At 37.1% G+C, this 18,189-nt stretch overlaps 1 protein-coding gene across 4 annotated transcripts in view; it reads right to left on the bottom strand.

Annotated features, from left to right (window-relative positions):
* The window catches only part of URI1 (URI1 prefoldin like chaperone), a 63,145-nt gene that overhangs the window by 42,687 nt on the left and 2,269 nt on the right, over positions 1-18,189 (bottom strand). The gene's annotated exons all lie outside the window — the stretch shown is intronic.

Raw genomic sequence — 18,189 nt, 5'->3', positions numbered from 1 at the left:
AGAGTACTGACTTTACATCTGGAAGAACCAGGCTAAAGCTACATCAATCCATTTCACTGTTTCTGACTCGACAGTAATTATAAAATAGACAAACAGAATTAAATGTAAATTGAAAAAGAAAAAATCTTCATGAAATCCTTTTTATAAAGTTCTTATTTAACAACCCCATTAAGAGAAGAGACCCAAAAACAGTCAGGATGCTTTCCAATCCCAATGCATGTGTTTCCAAGCATGAAGTGAGCCAAAAGCACAAAAAGAAAAGCCCTGCAAACCATAAGAGCAGAATGTTCATTAACCTCTACATGATAATCCTTTCATGGCTGCATATTAACTAGTTACATATTCATAATCATTTACATTATTTAAAGGACCTTCGATGAAATTTTCTATGCAATATCCATTAGTGACAGTGTTAAAGGTTATAGAAGATAAGTCTACTTAATGTTTCCAGGAAGCCTTTTTAATTAGTAAATATGTAAATTTGCCACATATGCTTTTTATGTTTAAAAAACAAGTTCCTGGTAGAATGGCATGTATTCTTGCCATCACCCTTTATGATCTTAACTCTCCATTTTGCTGTAGCTATTTTTCCCCCACCCCTTTTCTTTCCTGAAATAAGTTTCCCCCAAGAACAGATATTAAAGGATAAGATAACAAAAATCCATTTCACAATTAAAAAGAGAAATTTTCACTACCAAAATATTTTCTTCGTTAAAAGTATTTATTGGTTACATATAGGGGTTAGAACAAGAGTCTTCAGTTAGACATTATCCAAATGTAAGCTAGATATTTTGTAAACTCAAGAAATTAAGGAAAACATGAAAAAGGCAGGTATGAATACATACCATAGCCTTCTGATGATATGTCTACAGTTAAATCTTTGTTTACATGATTTATAGCACACCTAATTCCAACAAACATTTGAACCCAAGCAGCTGTACTTACACTGATATCTTTCTAGTTTTCTCCTTTTATTCAAAAAGAAAATATTAGTAAATTTTTATGACTTAGTTGCCAAGGAAATCTGTGGAAAGGAGAAAATCTTATGATTCATCTGGGGTTTTACAGTCTCTTTTTTCTGTTAAAAGTAATGCCAACTAACCTTATTTCTTCTGAAATGGACTAGATTAATTATTAAATAAACTGACTATAAGATAGTGAGACTGGTTCTAAAATCAACTTTTGAAAACCACAGTGAAACAGCAAAACACATTTCATTACTATACCACTTTTTAAGACACATTCAATCTACCATTAGGAGTGTTTACCAATAGCCCAATTGTAAACAAGAAAAAAAAAAATCCTTCGGTACGCTTTCTTTAGGACTCAAAATTGCCCTTTTCCTAAGAAGTCCCTTGGACTGCAAGGAGATCCAACCAGTCAATCCTAAAGGAAATCAGTCCTGAATATTCACTGGAAGGACTGATGCTGAAGCTGAAGCTACCACACTTAGGCCACCTGATGTGGAGAACTAACTTCTTGGAAAAGACCCTGATGCTGGTAAAGACTGAAGGCAGGAGGAAACAGGGACGACAGAGGATGAGAAGATTGGATGGCATCACCAACTCAATGGACATGAGTTTGCGCAAGCTTCAGGAACTGGTGATAGACAGGGAAGCCTGGCGTGCTGCAGTCGCAAAGAGTTGGATACGACTGAGCAACTGAACTGAACTAAGAAGTAATAATAACACTGGTAAATGCCAGGACTTTATATGATGAAACAGTTCAATAAGATGAGTCTTCACTTCTTAAAGAGAGGAAACAAGTTCAGAGATGGAGTAACTTTCTCGATATTACAAACTGCCTAGAACTGCTAAAAGATAAAATCCGTTTTAATGCCAGGTCTATCTAATCGCAAAGCCGATACTCACTGTATTGGACTGTTCTCAACCATCATAAATCTTACTGGGTATAAGGAAAAGCAGCTGCCTTGTATCTGCAGTTTTCCTTAAAAACACTGATTGATGCTGCTACTTCTTCACTTCCTCCACATACCCTCCCACACACACTGACAAGACCTTGCCAATAATGTTAGGAAAAGCAAATAAGCTTAACTGGACCAACTCACTAATAAAAATTTTTATTTCTTCCAATGCCTCATACAACTCCCGGCCCTCTCAAGTCAAGCAACTCAGTATGAATATAAACAACAAATCTCCCAAGCCCCACATACACACATGCATGCGTGTGTCTGTGTGTATGTTTTAGGGGGAGAGGGTGGTGGGCCAACCCTATTATATATTTTTAAAGCACTTACAACTAATCAAGTTAGATGCCAAAGATGACAATGATAGTCTACCCAATAACCTATTTTTCTTTAGGTCAGTGTCCAGCTAACATATATACACATTCAATTATAAAATAATTGGCAGGTTTTAAAATCAGTAAACTATTAATACAAGAATATTTTCCTCTTTTTTCCCTCAGGAGGCACTTTTTAGAAATCATTATAAAGAAAGGAATGAATTAAGATCTCCATTACTTACTTCCATTTGTGCTATTTGCTTTGGTTAACAGACCACAAGGGGGCCTCAACCTGTGAGGTTTCCACGTTAAGAACAGCACCACATTAAAACTAGACCAGAACAGAGAGGCTAAAGGGTAAGTGTGCATAAGTCTTAAATGATATTTCTCTCAAAAATGCTTCACTTTACTTCTAAAACTTCTCTCACTGCACTGCAATTCCATATTCTCCCTGTACAGGTTAATGCATAAAATAACAATCTGAGGATTCACTAATCAGTGCTTTCCACATTTACATGATTTGCTTCTCTTGCTAGACTATGTCTTCAAAAAAGATCATATAATTTTGGGTTTTAAAGCTACTGAGAAGTCAAAAAGGAAAAAAATTATCAATGGTGACTAAATCCAATAGATAGTGGACATGCATGATTATCTGGCAGCTACTTAAATGGCTGAGAATAATTTCTTAAAGGACATACTGTCAATTACTAGATGTATAAATGCCATTACCAAAGTATATAAGAAGTACACGTAAAGAAAACTGGTAAAATATTGTAAGTCTTCTAAATAAGCCTCTCTGCAAAAAAGGTTAGAAACGACTACAAAGAAATAGCAATAAGCACTGATAAACTAACAAAAGAAATAGCAATAAGCACTAATAAACTATAATAAGCTGTTTCTGTATAAAAATTTTAAACAAATTTATTTTTAAATATGCTAAAAAATGAAAATAATAGAACTACTATCCAAAGTTGACAATAATTATAAGCTGCTGTTAAAACACTTAAACGTTTTTTCCAAAATCCAGGAAACTCGTAATTGTACTAGATGAAAGGTCAATGATATGGGCCAGGCCTCCTTTACTCATGTGCCATATAGTAAGTGTGCAACAAGTCCGTGTAAGGAGTACAGATCTACAATTACTTAGCCAAAAATCTCAGGGAAAGATGTTTCTCAATTTAGAACTTTTCATAATTTAGTCAAGTTATATCTTGCAGTAGTAGAACACTACCCTGTATCAAATATAGTGACATTTTCAGGGAAACATGAATATTCAAAGTAGAATAAAATACCTCACTCAAATCAGTTTCATCAACAAATGAATATGGCAGAAACTAAGGAATAACTTTGTTTTCAGTTTTTAAGACTTCTGAATTGCAGCTTGCCTGTCTATTGTTTTATTAGAGATATCAATCATTTCTTCTCCATTCCCACACCTTACTTTCTAAAACCTCACCCTCCTCTCATCTGCAACAGGCAGAGGACCCCATTTCTCCATTTGGAGAAATGTAAATGGAGCCAGTGTAAATGAAGAGGATCCACACAAATTGAGCCAATCAAATTTACTCTGGACTCAAAGACAGACTGAGGTGATTACAGATTCTGGACCGGAAAAGGTGACCACAAAGGGATTTGCACAAGCTAAATCTAACAAAGTTCCCCACAAAGTAACGACATAAATGTACAAGAAAGTGAAACACACACACACACACACACACACACACATATATACAAAATAATCCTATCCCTGAGTTCTTCCTAACTTTTTATAGTACTTTCCAAACTTTCTTCCAAGCATTTCTGTGGTTTATAATTGATTAAGAAAACTTCGTAAGTAAGCCAGCTACATAGATTAAAATGAGAGCATACCTGTGAAGATCTCCAAGAAAACAAGTAATTCATTAAAGAACAGAAGTAGTAGCTGTGCTTAGTCACTCAGACGTGTACAACTCTTTGCAACCCCATGGACTGGAGCCCATGAGGCTCCTCCATCCAAGGGAATTCTCCAGGCAAGAATACTGGAGTGGATTGTCATCCTCCTCCAGAGGATCTTCCCAACCCAGGATTGAACCCAGGTGTCCCACATTGCAGGTGGATTCTTGACCATCTGAGCCACCAGGGAAGCAGAAATAATAGAATGATGGGGGGAAAATATCTTGACAAGTAAAAAAGAAGTCAAATTGAAAGGCCCTTGCACCAATTAAAGAAGTACATTTTTATTTTAAAGAAACACTAACAGTGACTAGAGCAAAATTAATACTAAATCACTTGCAAGTAGCTACGTAACTAACCTCCAAGTTGGGACAAAAAGCGTATAACAAACCAGTAATTCCTGTGAAAACTGGCAAAGCCAGATGAACACAAAGTCATCTCTTAGAAGGCACCTAAGAGTTGCCAAAGAAGTTGGAACAAGAGGGACTAAAATTCAGGAGATAACTATGGAGAATTAAATTAATGCTCTTTTCTTGGACAACTCAAAGCACAGTGAAAAGCCTGAGAATTATACTTTGTCCTGAGCAGAAGTTTAAAGCAGTCTGAGAAGGCTGTAGTAACAAAATCAGAGACACGAGAGGTCTTAAGCATGTGGCTGTCTTTTCCTCTCATGGCATGTATGAACTTCTGAAGTTCAAACGGCCAAAAAACTGAAAGGCTGAAAATCAGAGCTCTGGGAACTGATGAAACAAAACTTAAGAGTTCAGAAGCCTTCAAGGGAAGAAGTCTGGTGAACAAACTAGATTTTCAGAAGAAAAGCCAAGAAAGAATCAGATGAAAGCCAAGAAAGAATCAAAGATAGCTGATATTTTACAATAAACAAAACCCAACCTGCACTCCATTCAGTACCTGCCTGAATTGAGGTGTCCCAACTTCTACTTTATCAACCTACTGAAGAAAGGGTGAAACTTTTCCAGAGGAAGATATACCCTTCGGGAGTAACCAAAATTGTAAAGACTCTAAAATATTAATTAAATTAACATTTAATTGTAAATACTTCAGGAGTATTTACATTTCTAGCATTTAATTAAAAATAACTATATTACCAAGAAATAGGACCATATGAGCAAACCTCAAAAAGAAGAAAAACAACACAAAATAGAACCAAATAAGCAATCTACATATTCGAGTTAACCAACTAAGACATTAAAATATAATTATTAATATGTTCAAGAAAACAGTGGAAAAGATTGAAGAAATACATGAAAAGATGGCATATTTCCCTAGACAATTAGTATCTACACAAGAAAAGAATCAAAAGGATAATCTTTAACTGAAACATCTAAAATGAGTTTAATAAATGGTGTTAACAGGAGATTAACACAAAAGTCAGAATTTTGAACTGGATGACATGTCGATAAAAAAAATACCATAATAAAAGCCCAGAGATTAAAAAACAAAGTGGAAAATATAGAAAAGACCAATAAGAGACATATGAAAACTATAACTGAAGATCTACAGAGAGAACAGATCTGAACAACAAACCTCTACAAGATTTTCTAAATATAAGAGGAAGGTATTAACCAACAGATTTAAGAAGCTCTAAGAATTTCAAGCAAGAGAAATTAAAAAAGAAAAATTATATGAAGGCACAATATAGTACCACTGATGAAAATCACAGAAAAATAGAAAATTTTACAATCAGCATAGGGGAGAAAGAGCAGGGAGGAGATACAGTACCTTCAAAACAGCAGTAAGAAGAGTTAAAACTAGAGATAACTTCAATAAAAACAATGCTAGAAACTGGAAAAATGGGATAAAAATCTTAAAGTTTTGGTAAAAAATAACTGAAAATTTATAAATTATGTACAGAGCAAAGAGATCCTCCAACATGAATGAAGAGTAAAAACATTTTCCCACAAAAAATTCTGCACCAGCAGATTTTTACTGGAAGAAATACTACAAGTAATTACGTGACGTGACAGAGGGAGTTAGCTAAGGCTAAAGCTGTAATCACCATGCAACATATAAATGTATCAAAACAATACATTGTACACCTGAAACTTACACAATGGTATATGTCAATTCTATCTCAATAAAGACACATTATACAGGCAAAAAGAACTACTACAAGAAGCTATTTGGAGCAATAGAAATTCAGAAAGAACTAAAAAGCAACTGTACAGGTAATTTTGTCAAGGTAAGGATAATCAGTATTGATCACAGAACAATTAAGTACTGTATTGTGGTATTTAAAACACACAGAATTAAAATGAATGGAAGCAACAATGCAAGAAGTGAGATGAATAAATGAATGTATGTTGCAATCTCTAGGAATAATTTCTCCAGTAAAAAAGCACAGTATAAATATATATATACATTTAGTGCCAACATCTACATAAAATAAGAGTACTAGGTAGGGTACTACAGCAAAAAAGAATATATTTTGAATGAGTTACCAAAGGGGAGAAAATAGGGTATGTCTGATTAAATCAAAGGAAGGTGCACCAAAAAATAAAAAAACACAGAGGGGAAAAAAACAGAAAAGTGGATCAAATAGACAAACTTCACACCTACTGCGTGTGCTAAGTCACTTCAGTCTTTGTGACCCTATGGACTGCAGCCCGTCAGGCTCCTCTGTCCATGGGATTCTCCAGGCAATACTGGAGTGGGCTGCCATGCCCTCATTTAGGGGATCTTCTCAAACCAGGGATCAAATGCGTGTCTCTCATATCTCCTGCACTAGCAGGTGGGCTCTTTACCACTAATGCCACCTGGGAAGACCCTTACACTCACTAGAATTTTTTTAAAAAATAAGAAAATAAGATGTGTTAGCAAGGATGTAGAAAAACTGGAACACTTCAAATCGTGTGTACTGTTGATGGGAATGCAAAAGAGAACAGCCACTGGAAAACAGTATGGTGGTTTCTCAAAAATGAAACACAGAATTACCATATAATCTAGCAATTCCACTTCTGGGTGTATACCCAAAGGAATTGAAAGCAAAGACACAAAACAGATATTTGTACACTTGTTCACAGCAGCCAAAAGGTGAAACCAACCCATGTCCACAGACAGATGAATAAACAATAAAATGTACAATATACATGCAATGGAATACTACTCAGCCTTTAAAAGGAAACTGACAGATGCTGTAATATGGATCAACCTTGAAGGCATGAGTGTTAAGTGAAATAAGCCAGTACAAATGGACACAAACTGTATGATTCCACTTATATGAGATACCCAAAGTAATTAAATTCAGAGAGACAGATAATGGTAGTTACCAGGGGATGGGGAAAGGGATAACAGAGTGTTATTGTTTAATGGGCAGTATCAGTTTTGCAAGGCAGAAGAAGTCCTGGAGCTGGATGGTAGTGTTGACAGAACCACAATGTGAATGTATTTAATGCCACTGAAATGTATACTTAAAACTATTTAAATGACAAATTTTGTTATATTCTACAACAACTTTTAAAGTAAAAAAATAAAAAAGTCAAGTACAAAAATGAAAAAATGAAACTAAATGCATCAGTTGCTGATGTATTTAGTTTAGGATGACTAAACATCCTACACAAAAGAGAAAGATGTCCAGACTGAATTCTTAAAACCACAACTAAATGCTGTTATAAGAACAGACTTATACACTTTGTACACAGACTAAAATTAAAAGATGAAAAAATTTATCATGAAAAGAAACAAAAGTAAAATATACTAATGTAGCCATATCAGTATAGTAGTCAATAAAGAATACCTGAAGGCAAGAAATATCACTAGAGATAAAATACTTCAGAATGATAAAAATGTCCCCTGATCAGGAAGCTATTAGAGTCTTAAATTTGTATGCACCAAATAACATAACTTTAAAATGTATAACACAAAGGCTGAGAAAAGGATAAATGTATAACCACAGTGGAGATTCTCCTTATCGCTTCATAACTGATAGAACTAGAAAACAAACCAACCAAAAAAATTAACAAGTATATCAAATAATTGTATACCACATTCAATCAACCTGAACTATGGAACTCAAAACTGCAAAATTCATATTCTTTCCAAATAATTAATGGACAGTAGCCAAAAACAGATCATATACCAGGCCATACAGCAAGTCTTAAGTTTCTAATAGAACAGAATTAAATATGACGTAAACAATAGAAAAGTAAAAAATACTCAGTGTTTCGAAATTAAGGAACATTTTCTAAGTAATTTCCAGGTCAATACACCTCAATAAGAATTAGAAAATATTTTAACTAATTAAATAACATTCAAAACATGTGGGGTGCCTAAGGTAATTATTAGAGAAAATTTTAAAACTCAAAAAATATATACTGTAAAGAAAAAATAGTAAAATCTCTGATTTTTGTGTCTCTAACAGCTTTTGTCTCAAGAAGCTAGGAAAAAATCACAGCCAATGAGAAATTTTTAAAAGAAAAATATAAAAGCAGAAACCAATGAAAATTAAACTTACAAAAGAAAAATCAATAAAATAAAAAACTGGTTCTTTAAAAAGACAGATTAGGACTAATAAATCCCTAGGAAGATATAACAAGAAGAAAAAAGACAAACAAGAACTGCAAATAACAGAAATTAAAAAGAGGACATCACTACCAAACCTACAGACATTTCTGAATTTTAAAATATCCATACAAGGAAAATACAAGGCCTAGACAGTCTTACTGGAAAATTAGTCCAAATATTTAAGGTAGAATCATACCAATAATACCCAAAGTCTTTTTACAGAACATACAAAAATGCTAGTTGTTTTATGAGGTCAGCATGATTCTGAAACCAAAACCTAATATGGACATCAAGGAAAGAAAATTACAAACCAATATGATACAGAGCCACAGAAACAAAACACCATACTCTACAGAATTAGAGCCATGACTTAGAAGCTCACAATGACTTCATGCTAGAAATAGGAGCAAAAATCAAACAGGCCAGCCCTAATAAAACCCAAAACCAACTCTCAACCAAGCTGTGTTGGTCCACTAGTACTCTGGCTGCTTAAAGAAAATTTATCCCTCTTTGAAGGACGGTAACAGCATCAGTAGCCTACGGTATTTGCACTACACTGTCTGACATCCAATCAAAAATTACAAGGCAGTCTATGAAAATAGGAACAGCAGATGAGAAATCAAGAGAAGAAATAAACAGAAACATAGCTTCATTTAATTTACATACTGCAGTTACAAGACACACTTTTATGATTAATATATTCATGAAAACAGAGGGAAGGTTGAAGATGTCAATACAGGCCTCAAATTTATTAAAGAAATGTCAAAACAAATTCTTGAAAGAAATACTATAACTGAGATTAAGCATTTAGTAAAAGAATGTACCAGTAGATTAGATCTGTAAGAACAAGATTAGTGAACAGGAATAGATATCAGAAGAAGGTATCCATAAAGTCATATAGATCAAGAGGAAGCAAGGAAATACAGAAAGGAGAGTTAAGACATATGAGACAGAGAAAATGTCTAATATGTATACTCAGAGTACAAAAAGTGAGAAGACAGTGACATAAAACCAGGAGCCAGAAGAGCAGACAAGAATTTTCTAAACTGACAAGTCATCAAATTATAGACTTAATAAACTCCATATTCAAAGCAGGCAAACCAAATCTACACATAGAAAAGCAAAACTACACATCATAATCAACTGCCTAAAAACCAAGATGGAAAGTCTAAAACCAGACAGAGGGAAGAAATACCCAAAATTTTCAGTGAAGGAAACAGTAACACTAATAGAAGACTGAAAGAAACCAAAGACATCAAAAAGATAATGGAATGGCATCTTCCAAGTGTTGGGGGAAAAAATCCTCTCCCAGCTCAGAACTAAATAAAAATTATAACAGAATATCAACAAGAATAATCCTAATTTGGGGAGATGAGGTGAATTTTTTAAAACATGCAAAAGTAAAATATATGACAATAGCACAAATGAGGGAGGGTTCATGAAATTAAGCCATCAAAAGATTTCTGAATAATTTCCTAAGAGGCAAAATTTCAGAAGACTTTGTGAAAATTTTCCTACTAATTTATGGTAGACTGCAATAAGAGATACTATAATTTCTAGGATAATAACTAAAATGAAAATAGAAAAAAAGAGAAAATAGAAACCATATGACTATATAAAGCTAAAAGAATTTTAAATATAATTAAATATTTTAATAACAAAAAAGAAAGACATAAAGAACAATAACAAATGTAACAAGTGGAAAATCTGTGGCAAAATGAGTAAACAAACTCCAAGTGACAGATGAGAAAATTTAAAGACTAAAGATATACATGTTCACCAACTGGAAGTGCAAAAATAAAAACACAATCAGGTAACATCAGAATGCTAAAAATTAAAGACTGACAATATTAAAAAAATGCCAACATTTAACAGAAAAATCTCACATATTATTTTTCAAATAAGGGTTTAATTAAGACAAGTTAGTGGGTGTCTTAAAACAGAAGGTATAGATCATATAGAAAGAACTGACAGGGAACTCCTTGGCGGTCCAGTGGTTAGGACTTGGCATTTCCACCACAGTGGCCTGGCTTCAATCTCTGGACGGGGAACTAAGATTCTGCAAGCTATGAGATGCATCCAAAAAGTAAAATAAATTTTTAAAAAAGAAAGAACTGGCCAGATTTAGTAAATCAGAAGATGGATCAGGGCAAGCTGAAAAGATTCTGGTTTGAATAATGTTGCCCAGAATCAGGATGAGTATGGTGCCTATGTACCAACATTAGGGTCAATGATAAATTAATATCAGTAAATGAGACTGAGCTGCTTGTGGACCATCCAAGTTAAGCTGCCCAACAGTTAACAGATCCAGAAGAGGCCTGGCATACAGGAGTATTCGAGGACACGCAGAGTGAGAAAAGACAACTGTCAATAACGAGTATAGGGATTACCAACATTCAAGCATTAGATGAAGACACTAAAGAGACTTAAGTAGGCACAGAGAAAGGCAGAGCCAGAAAAAAAGAAAAGTCACAAAAGTTCCCACCGTACAGAGAATTTCTTGTTTCCCAGGGAACAATTAAAGTTTCAAATAAAGCACAGAGGTCAAGTAAGGCTAGATCTGAGAAAGGGTCCACCGAGTTTGGCAAGTGAAAAACTTTAGATAGAATAATTTCAAAGAAAAGACAGAGGCAGAAGATAGTTTATAGCAGGTTGAAAAGCAAAGAATTAGAAGGAGAACAATTATCACACTACATTAAGCTTTCTGTTAAAATGTTTGCAAACAAATTCGTAAGTCCCTTGAGGGAAAAAAAGAAACCCTGTGTATCACTGTATCTAGGACAGTGCCTGGCACATAACTCAGTTTTGTCTTTTTGTTCTTTGGGGAAAAGCACTCATTTTCTATAACTCTTAATAGTACTCAATTCACAAACATCAGGAAACCAAACAAGGAACAATTTTTGCTGTACTGTATTAGGGTTTTTTCCTAAAGGTTTAAAAAACACACATACACACATTTAGGGTATTTAGCTTTCAAATACACAGTTGACAATTCAGAAATTTTTGTTTTCTGTCCATAATAGGAAAGAGAAGGTAAGTGACAGAGAAAGACACTTCACCATTAATAAACAGATTACAATATGAATAAAAAAGAGAGCAACTTTCTTCACCAGCGCCGTCCAATAGAATTTTCTATTATGATGGAAATCTCCCAACTCCACACTGTCCAACGCAATAGCCAATAGCCACATGTGGCTACTGAACACTTGAAATGTAGCTTCATAACTAAAAATTTTTTTAATTTTACTTAATTTGAATTTTAAACTTAACAGTCACATGTAGTTAATGGCCATCATATTGGATAGCACAAACAGACACAGATGATGGTGAAAATATAAATGTAAAATAAGTCTTAGATTATGAGTCTTCAGGTAACACTACCCTAGATAACTTTTTCAAGTTTCAACAATTGGGGAAGGAGGCAAGATAGCAAAAATGGAAGACACGGAATTCGCCTCTCCTCACAAGCACGTCAAGGATACATTTACATGTGGCACAATTCTCACAAAGCACCTGCTAAACACTAGCTGCTGCTAAGTCGCTTCAGTCGTGTCTGACTCTGTGTGACCCCATAGACGGCAGCCCGAAAGGCTCCTCCGTCCCTGGGATTCTCCAGGCAAGAACACTGGAGTGGGTTGCCATTTCCTTCTCCAATGCATGAAAGTGAAAAGTGAAAGTGAAGTTGCTCAGTCGTGTCCGACTCTTAGCGACCCCGTGGACTGCAGCCTACCAGGCTCCTCCATCCACGGGATTTTCCAGGCAAGAGTACTGGAGTGGGGTGCCACTGCCTTCTCCGCTAAACACTAGCAGATGACCTCAAACACATGAAAGGAAAGAAAAATCCCACGCAGCCTCATAGGATGATAAAAAGACTAAAAATACATAAAAGAAAAACTAAAATGAATAAAAATTGAAAAAATAAATAAATAGGAACTAAAGAAGAGAGGAAAGGCAGACGAACTGCAGCCCTGGCAGAGACGAGCTGAAGGCGAGGAGAAGCTCATGCTCAGAAAAGCCCATTCATGGTGGGGATGAGCTGGGGCAAAAAGGAGACTAAGTGACCAGAGAAGAAGGCAGCAAGCGGTCTACAAAGTAAGAACTGCAGGCATGGCCCATGCTACAGCCCTATACACCCTAGCCTCAGTCACGTATCTTCTGCTGCAGCCAGGGCTAGGGTGCAGGGAAGTGGGGTTTGGAGAGTGGACCCAAAGAGGGGACAGCTGTTGGTTGTGAAGAGAGAGCCTGAAGGGACAGGAGTAAGGAGCTCCACAACCAGGAAAGTTTTCAGGAGAAATACAGGCCGCTACAGAAGCAAGGTGCCATCGACTGTGGCACGCAAAGGGCACTGAGTCCAAGACGTTGGACCACCAGAAAATTCCTGGCCCAAGGAAATATTAATCAGTGTGAGCTCCACCAGAGATCTCCATCACCCAGCTCCATCCAACTGCCTGTAGGCTCCAGTGCCGGACGCTTTATGCCAAACAACCAGCAAGACAGGAACACAGTCCCATCGATCCGCAGACAGGCTGCCTAAAGTCATACTAAGCTCCTGTGCCTGTGTGCTAAGTCACCTCAGTCGTGTTCAATTCTTGGCAACCCCATGGACCACAGCCCTCCAGGCTCCTCTGTCCGTAAGACTCCCCAGGCAAGAACACTGGAATGGGTTGCCATTTCCTTCTCCAGGGTACTGAGCTCACAGACACTCCAAAACACACCACCTGATGCAGTCCTGCCTGTCCGAGAGACAAGACTCAATTCCACCCACCAAAGCACAGGCACACTACCTCCCACCAGGAAGTCGACACAGGCCCCTGGACCAACCTCACCCACCAAGGGGCAGACACCAGAAACAAGAGGAACTGCAACCCTGGAGCCTGCGAAAGAGAGACCACAAACACAGTAAGTTTAGCTTAGCCACTCAGTTGTGTCTGACTCTTTGCAACCCCATTGACTATAGCCTACCAGGCTCCTCCATCCATGGGATTTTCCAGGCAAGAGTACTGGAGTGGGTTGCCACTGCCTTCTCCAGAGGATCTTCCCAACCCAGGGATGGAACCTGGGTATCCCACATTGCAGGCAGACGCTTTACCATCTGAGCCACCAGGGAAGTCCTAACACAGTAAGTTAAGACAAAATCAGACAACACAGAAACATGCTGCAGACAAAGGAGCAAGGCAAAAATCCACAAGACCAAATAAATGAAGAGGAAATAGGCAAGGTACTTGAAAAAGAATTCAGAGTAATGTTAGTAAAGATGATCCAAGATCTTAGAAACAGAGTGGACTCATGGATCGAGAAGATACAAGAAATATTCAACAGGGACCTAGAAGAACTAAAGAACAAACAGTGATGAGCAACACAGTAACTAAAATGAAAAAATACACTAGAAGGAATCAACGGAATAACTGAGGCAGAAGGACGGATAAGTGAGTTGGAAAACAGAATGCTGCAAACAGCTGCCAAGGAGCAGAATAAAGAGAAAGACTGAAAAGAAATGAGAACGGTCTCAAAGACCTCTGGGACAACATGAAAGGCACCAACATTTGTGTTACGGGGGTCCCAGAAGAAGAGAAACAAAAACAATCTGAACAAATATTTGAAGAGATTATAGTTGGAAACTTCCCTAACATGAGAAAGGAAATAGTCACCCAAGTCCAGGAAGGTCAGAGAATCCCATACAGGATTAGCCCAAGAAGAAACACATCAAGACACATTTAATCAAACTAACAAAAACTAAATTCAAAGAAAAAATATTAAAACCAGCAAGGGAAAAGCAATAAATAACATACAAGGGAATCCCCATAAGGTTAGCAGCTGATTTTTCAACACGAACTCTGCAGGCCAGAAGTGAGTGGCAAAATATATTTAAAGTGATGAAAGGGGAAAACCTGCAGATTACCCTACCCAGCAAGGATCTCATTCACATTCAAGAGAGAAATCAAAAGCTTTGAGGAGGAGCAAAAGCTAAGAGAATTCATCACCACCAAAACAGCTTTACGATAAACGCTGAAGGACTTTCTCTAGGTGGGAAACACACGAGAAGAAAAAGACCTACAGAAACAAACCCAAAACAATTAAGAAAATGTCAAAAGGAACATACAAATCAATAATTACCTTTTAAATATAAGTGGATTAAATGCTCCAACCAAAAGACACAGATTGGCTAAATGGATACAAAAACAAGATCCATATACACACTGTCTACAAGAGACCTACTTTAAACCCAGGGACCCATACAGACTGAAAGTGAGGGGATGGAAAAAGATATTCCATGCAAAAGGAAATCAAAAGAAAGTTGAAGTAGCAATACTCATACCAGACAAAATGACTTTAAAACAAGGACAATTACAAGAAATTGTAATTTGGACACTACATAATGATCAAGGGATTAATCCAACAAGACAATATGACAGTTGTAAATAAATATGCACTCAATGCAGGAGCACCTCAATACACAAGGCAAATGCTAACTATACCATAGAACAGGAAATCAACAGTAACACAATAATAGTGGGGGACTTTAACAGTCCACCTTACAACAAAGGATAGCTCATCCAGACAAAAAAATTAATAAGGAAACACAAGCCTTAAATAACACATTAGACCAGACAGACTTAATTGATATTTATAGGACATTCCATCCAAAAGCAGCAGCATACACGTTCTTCTTAAGTGCATAGAGAACATTCTCCACCATCTTGGGTCACAAATCAAGCCTCAGTAAATCTCAGAAAATTAAAATCATCAAAGTGAAAGTCACTCAGTTGTGTCCAACTCTTTGTAACCCCATGGACTATACAGTCCATTGAATTCTCCAGGCCAGAATACTGGAGTGGGTAGCCTTTCCTTTCTCCAGGGGACCTTCCCAACTTACGGATCGAACCCAGGTCTCCCTCCTTGCAGGTGGATTCTTTACCAGCTGAGCCACCAGGGAAGCCCAAGAATACTGGAGAGGGTAGCCTATCCTTTCTCCAGCGGATCTTCCCAACCCAGGAATCAAACCAAGGTCTCCTGCATCACAGCCAGATTTTTTACCAACTGAGCTATTACAACTCAAGCCTCAGTAAATCTCAGAAAATTAAAATTATATCAAGAATCTTTTCTGACCACAACACTATGAGATTAGAAATCAATTACATGAAGAAAAACACAGATGCATAGAGGCTGAACAACATGCTACTAAATAACTAATGGATGACTGAAAAAAATCAGAAAGAAATTTAAAAATACCTAGAAACAAGTAGATTAGTCCAGAGAGGCTCCTAAGTAGATTTCATTTTTTCCACCAAATACTTCACTGATGTTGGTAAAAACTGATTTAGCTAAACAAAAAAAAGCGGGTGGGGGGTGGGGATGATCCAAGTTCCCTCTTGTCCCTGTATCTTCTGAGAACTAACAGTAAATAAAATCTCCAAGGAAAAAGAAAAGGCAACCATCTAGGATAGACATATGAATAAACTACATCAATCCACTCCGGAAAAAGAAATACACCTGCTTAACTGGTGTTCAAACCAACAAAGAACCATTTGTTAGGCCCAGAAAGTATTTAGCAATTAAAAGATACAACATCCCAGCTTGCATTAATTAGGTAAAAAAAAAATCCTATTCAATGCACTCACTTTTAGGTAAATAAGAAATGAAATTGTGTGCTTTTAAAACATTTAGTGGTACATTGCTCAGACAGTAAAGCGTCTGCCTGCAGTGCGGGAGACCCGGGTTCGATCCCTGGGTTGGGAAGATCCCCTGGAGAAGGAAATGGCAACCCACTCCAGTATTCTTGCCTGGAAAATTCCATAGACTGAGGAGCCGGGTAGGCTACAATCCATGGGGTCGCAAAGAGTCGGACACGACTGAGCAACTTCACTCACCTATATAAAGTGTTAATATGTATATACTGGATTGGCCAAAAAGTTCATACCTGAACGAACTTTTGGCCATTCTAACACACATAAACATAATTAACCACACCACATACTGTTCTATAATTTTTAATAACTGCATAAAAGTCTCCTCATACCAATCCCCTAATGTTGAATTTTTAGCTTTTTTCATTATTATAAACAAATCTGCAGGAAACCTTTCTGTGCATGTCTTTTTGCTAGATTCTTAAAAATAAAACAAACAGAAGTTTTCACCAAAAAAATTTTTTTGAAAATGTCAGCAGTGATGCCATTAATGAGAACAATATTTAAATACTTGATCCTATCCATTTACTACTGATGTCATTCATTGAAGTTGTGGATCATCCTTGCCTCTCCTCTGTCTTTCCCCTTACGTTACTATTTTACAGTACTATTACATTACTCAATGCTCCAAAGGACAATCAAGGAAAAAAACAGAGGGAACCAAGGTAAAATGTGCTATATTCCTTACTTGAATTAAAAAGCAAAAAATCTATGAGCAACATTTAAACCATCTCTACCTAGCCAGGTAAAAGCTTGATCTTCCCAACCCAGGGATCGAACCCAGATCTCCCACATTGCAGGCAGATTCTTTACCAGCTGAGTCAAAAGGGAAGACCAGGAATACTGGAGTGGGTAGCCTATCCCTTCTCCAGCAGATCTTCCTGATTCAGGAATTGAACTGAGACCTCCTGCACTGCAAGCAGATTCTTTACCAACTAAGCTATCAGGAAAGCCTCTTTATCTAGGAGCCATTGTTAATCAAGATTTCCAGAGAAAATAATGGCCTGAACCAAAGGTATCCACTGAATAAAAAGAGCTCATTTGTCTCAGCAGCAGCAGCAGCTAGCTACATGAGAAGACAATGGCAACCCACTCCAGTACTCTTGCCTGGAAAATCCCATGGACAGAGGAGCCTGGTAGGCTGCAGTCCACGGGGTCGCCAAGAGTCGAACACAACTGAGCGACTTCACTTTCACTTTTCACTTTCATGCATTGGAGAAGGAAATGGCAACCCACTCCAGTGTTCTTGCCTGGAGAACCCCAGGGACGGGGGAGCCTGGTGGGCTGCCGTCTATGGGGTCGCACAGAGTCAGACACGACTGAAGCAACTTAGCAGCAGCAGCTAGCTACCAAAACTGGCCGGGGGGGGGGGGGGGGGGGGGGGAGTCATTCAAATCATTTTCTTCGTATTTTATTCTCTCTCAGAGTCCCAGTAGGGAAAAGCAAGTCCTAAAGCACATTTAATTAGATTTAACATAAAGTAATACTAACTGCTACACTGCTGTCTTTTTCTCCCTTTTTCCTTCAAACAGTGTCCCAACATTTCCTACTAGAGTTCACTGTACTCCTACAGCTGCTAGGTCCCTCACAAAAATATGACTTATTTATTAACTATTTACTAGATAAAGTTTTCCCACACTGAACTGTAATTAAAGGACAGCTAACCAACCCGTGTATTTTGTGGCCTTATGGGTCTCTCCTGTCCACTGAAGCAGACTGGTTAAAATATTTGTTGCTATTTACTCAGAGGCTTTATCATGAAGTGAGAATGATCTTACACATCCATGACAGACAAGCACATGCTTGT

This window comes from Bos grunniens, chromosome 18 (assembly GCF_055505025.1).
Source record: "Bos grunniens cultivar Pamir isolate PY7600 chromosome 18, Bosgru_T2T1.0, whole genome shotgun sequence".
In the NCBI taxonomy this organism is placed as follows: domain Eukaryota; kingdom Metazoa; phylum Chordata; class Mammalia; order Artiodactyla; family Bovidae; genus Bos; species Bos grunniens.
Note: the sequence above shows the minus strand (reverse complement) of the source record. Positions and strands in the feature narration are given on the sequence as shown.